Here is a 5,058-nt window from a genome sequence, read left to right as displayed (position 1 = left end):
TGTAATAGATAAAAGGAAAATACTCACGGGAATCCTTATAACATCATTTCTTGTCCATCCTAGAGGATTGTAGACAACAATCACCTAGAAAAGTTAATAAATCAGGAAGTAATCAGTCTTAAATAGAGTGGCAGTCTCATTTTCCAAATAACTGCATAAACACTCCAACTATAATAACAAGTTAAAGAATTCTTCTCACCAGGTTTTTCCCATTTGACGGATCAACTTCTGATGGAGGACAATAACTTATATTCAGCAGTGGACACTGAAATAAAAAGGGGACAAGAATAGTGGATCAAATAATAATAAATTAGCATACTGAGAATAAAGGGTTGAAGTATACAATTACATGATGATAACAAACCAAAATGTTTAATGTTAGCAAGAACATCTAGATATGAAGTAAACTGTACCAACTAGTATGGAATAAAGAGTTTTTATTATTTGCCTGATGAAACTTAGTCTGCGGACTCCAACCAGTTTTTGATGTCAAGTTTGCAATGCCAGCAAGTGATTCTGCAACCACATTCTCTGCCTGCAAGACATGATATTTCAGATATTTGATCCAAAGCATAAGGAACGCAACTACAAGAAGAATTGACAGATCAAGCCTTACCTCCTTGTAACCTATTGCAAGTCGTAGTGCATAATCATATGCCACATGCTGCTTCTCTGTACCAGTAACTCCATCATGATGGTTAGCAATTGCTATAGCTTCAGCCAAAGAGTCTGTGTTGGGCCCCGATTTATTCCTCCCCTTAATTTGTGTTAACCAGTCACTGATTAAGCATAAATATCTCTTTCAAAACAAAAGAAAACAAAACTTCATTTCTAGACTTTCCCATGCTAGTCAGGAATAAAAGAAAAACAAGTCCACAAACCGAATGAATTAACATTGTCATTTTGCTACAATATGGTCATCTACTTGCTTCTTAGTCTCACCTCCTAGCAGAATAAATAACAAAAACATCAGCCCTTACATTAATGATACATGAAGGCTTCCTGTACTCCTATTGTCTTTCTTCCTGCAAACTGCCAGAATAACATATTCAGTCACACACATAATTACACAGAAAAAGAAATGCGAGAGAGAGAGACCTTTTTCACTGCCGTGTCAATATTCATTCTCTGATCATAACCAACGGTGAAGGTTACAAGGTACTGTGGTTTGCTTTTTAAGTCCTGTAAATGGCAACTTGATCACTCCATGTTTTTAAAATGTTCTAATATACCAACATCAGATGTCTTTCAGTTACAGGGGGTAAAAAAAAAATCAACAGAGGCGTTAAAGCATCAGTGTCACAACATCAGTGGCAAATTTTAGGATTCCTCAGCACCGGAGAGAGAGAGAAGCTTTTTTTTATTATTGTCTGTTAGAGTTTTCACTGGAACAATAAGTATTAGAATTACATTGGACATGAATGAATGCATTTTATCATCATGTATGAAATTATAACATAAAATCATTCCCTTCATTTTTTTTTTTAATATAAGTAATATCATTCTCTTCACTTACGAAGTCCTACATATTTCTTTGTGTGTACTCAACTCAATTCTCTAAATGATCAAAATTCATGTAATGCGACTAAATTTTATGCTGGCCCTTGACCTAAATAGTCCTCCTTTCTTCAGATTTGAGACCAGCTTTGTGAAATCTAAAAACATTATGACACCAAACACTGACATGGGGAGAGTTATATACGATAAAGCATTGATGAAGAAAATTATAGCTTCTATGTTATGGTCATACATGACACCATTAACACTTCTCACATGTAAAACAACTTCTCCACTTCATCCCAAGTCACAAATCCCAGAAAAACATTTGTTCACAAAAACACCATATTTTAATCAGTTTTCAATAATTTAATTTAGTTGGTCCAAACTAAATGACATTCTAAAGGTCGAGCCTTGTTGCGATAGCAAGTGCCTTCCATCAAAAAGCGACAGGTCACAGATTCGAGTATAGGAATCAGCCTCTCCAATATATTGGGGGGGTAAGACTGGCTACCATGACCTTTCCTAGACCCGACAAAAGTGAAAGCTTTGTGCACTAGGTATAACCTCTAAACTAAATGGTATTCTGAAATTCTTAATTGCACCATATTCACATATGAATAAAAAAGTTGTAGGCATTGTACAAATTTTGTAACCACAAGGAATATTTAAGTTGCAGAAAAATACACACCTCACTAGGGTTACCCCACAATCTTCGCGGGTAGAAATCTGACTCAGCTGCAACAATTTGAGGAGGTAGTCTTTCGGCACCTCTAGGATTAGATGGAACCCAAATCTACAGCAGAATAATAAGTGAAGCAGGAAAAGTAAGTACAAAAGTATAGAAATGACTTATTTCTATTTCTTAAGAATTTGCAGCGCGCATTATTTCTAATTTCACCATGATCATACTTAACATGCATGTATTCAATAATGTAAAGCACACCGAATGATAAAAGTCATGGAAGCATGACCCTTTTTATAAGGTATATTTTCCCTTAAAAGTGATTCCCTATTTTTCTCTTCTAGACTATTTCACCATTATATCCACTATCTTCACCTGGCCAGCCCTCAAAATCCAAAAGTTTTTTCTACTGCACTACTTGTTGATCAATAGTTGAAAGATGTCAACAGAGAAGAAAAAATTGGATGTTTGCATCATATAAATTACGATACCATATTATTCCAAGCAGTAAAGTTAAAAAGGTGTCACTTTAACATTCACAACAAATGGGTTCTTTGAGTTCTTTCCAGAAAACTCAGATCTCTTCAACTAAAAAGCATTCCCAAGAAAGTAGGAAAGTGCAAGAATCTCAAATGCGCTTATGGATCTGGTTCCAAAAAATATTGGATTACCTGTTAATTTCAGCAAAGTTCAAAACCAAGTAAAACCTGTAACCCCAGAAATTTCTGATAATGCTAGTATGAGAGGATGTTACCTTTGATGTATTGGTTACATTTTGAGCTTCAGTTGAGCGGCTACTAATACTATTCACAGGTAGCCAAGTCTTTTCATCGCCTGATTCCCTCACATGTTAGAGATCCATGGAAGGAAGAATGCCGGGCGGGAGATTCAGCTGCAAAATTTACACAGTGAAAAATGTCCCATCATCTTGATAATAATTAAAAAAAAAAAAAAAAAAAAGAAAAAAAAAAAAAAAGATGAAGCACATGAATATATACCAGACAAAGAATTCTAAGTCTGTGTACCTTAGTTAATGACAATGTAGGAAATGATACTCCTATGAAGAAACCCAAAACTACACCAACAAAAGTAGTTACGATAAGCCTCATCGTCTCCTTTGGCTTTCTGCTAACTGCACTGCAGTGAAGAAGATTCATATATTATATAAAGAAACTTCTTATCATAACTTAAAACGCCTCTTAAATTTCTCAAAATATCTTTCCAGTGATATCTGCCAGCAGTAATACTGAACCTGCGTGAAAGGATTCCCATTTTATTTACAATCTTCTGACTGTATATTCACCAAAAAAACAGCTGCAACAAAGAAAGCAGGGCAGCTGATCTGCATTATCTAACAAGTTTTGAGTTGCCAGTCCTCCATGAAAGTAACAGAGACCCTCATCAAAGGAACCAATACCTGCCATACATTTTTTATAAAAAAGGAACATAAGTTTAAGTATTGCACCATATGAATACAAACACTCTGTGAAAGATAAAACAAAATAATATCAGCAGTAAAATTTCATCTAAGTGTGAATTAATTACGTAGCATTTAATGGAGAAAAAAAAGCATATAAGAATACATACTTTTAGGTTGAAAAAATCTTATGAACTTTTGGGTGGTACTCACAAGTGACAACCCAAAGTTGTTATCTAATGTAATTATATCACAAAGTTTGGAAGCTCGTTTAAAGTGCTCTTCTCACAACCCAGAGTTGCTACAGAACATAATTTTATCACAGAAGCTTATATAAGAAGCTCTCTCTCTCTCTCTCTCTCTCTCTCTGGGGTCTTGGTGTTGTAAAATCCCAAAACCTGAATAAGAAACATTAAAGAGCGGTACAGCACTGCAGCACGGGTGCAAAACACTTCTCTTTGGACGCAAAAAAGGCAAATTCTACACTCAAGCCCACCGAGTAGCACTTGTTCAAACATAATATGAGTGAAACCATGAGCAAGTAACCATGTGTTTCTTCCTTATGACCCTCTACAAGCTACGCTACCAATCAAGCAACCATGTGCTGCCCTAGACAAAAAGCCTATAACCCAGGAACAAACAATAATTAAGCCATGCCATTACTCCACAAATTATGTAACCTTGTGCCCATTTTTACTTATACCCAAATCTCTTAATTAAATCACAGAAACCCATTATCCCAGGTAATTGTATCCTCATTAAAACAAATAAATAAATAAATAAATAATAAATAAAAACTGGGGCTTGCTTACAATGAAAGACAGTACAAAATGATCAACAACAAAATACTCAACCATTAAGTTAGCTCAAAAATTATAAAAAATAAAAATAAAAAATCCAATCATTATTTTTGTCTTAGTAATTACCTATCCTATTATAGCTTCAATTTTAAAGTAGATGCTTGAGAAACAAACGCATGTCACAAGAACCCAACAGCAACTTTAATTCAAAAACCAAAAAATAAAATAAAATAAAATCTCAAACCACTTATAACCCAGCAGGCAAATTATTTTTTATTTAAAATCTAATCTTTATTTTTACTTCAATAATACATAATTTGAAGAACTCAATAAGTGACAGCTTCTTATAGATGGTAGAGAAAACTAACAAACAAACAAAACAAAAGAGTAAACTTGGAACCCAAATCAAAGCAAAACAGTAGTACCAAGAATATACCTCAACTGAGTAAAGGTTTTTCACTTTCTTTGCTGGGTTTCAAGCAAGGAAAACAAATTCCATGACTTTAGCACTTATTCAAGGTTCACCAATTTTGCGTTTTTTAACCCTCGTGTAATGTTTGGGCGGGGGAGGAGGCTGCGGGGCATCATCCTTAGGCTAATCATCGTGCTGCAAATTCCATTAGATGCATGCAATCAATATTTGGTGTAATGATAAGAAT

At 34.7% G+C, this 5,058-nt stretch overlaps 1 long non-coding RNA gene across 1 annotated transcript; it reads right to left on the bottom strand.

Moving 5' to 3' along the window:
* Positions 1 to 1,035: 1,035 nt before the first annotated feature.
* On the bottom strand, positions 1,036 to 3,606 carry LOC126721137 (uncharacterized). Its single transcript, XR_007653837.1, has 5 exons — positions 3,435 to 3,606; positions 3,208 to 3,319; positions 2,937 to 3,074; positions 2,189 to 2,293; positions 1,036 to 1,182 (listed from the first exon to the last, which is right to left on the bottom strand). It is a non-coding gene; the product is annotated as an uncharacterized LOC126721137 (long non-coding RNA).
* Between the last annotated feature and the right edge of the window lie 1,452 nt (positions 3,607 to 5,058).

This window comes from Quercus robur, chromosome 4, assembly GCF_932294415.1.
Source record: "Quercus robur chromosome 4, dhQueRobu3.1, whole genome shotgun sequence".
NCBI classification, from domain to species: Eukaryota; Viridiplantae; Streptophyta; class Magnoliopsida; order Fagales; family Fagaceae; genus Quercus; species Quercus robur.
Note: the sequence above shows the minus strand (reverse complement) of the source record. Positions and strands in the feature narration are given on the sequence as shown.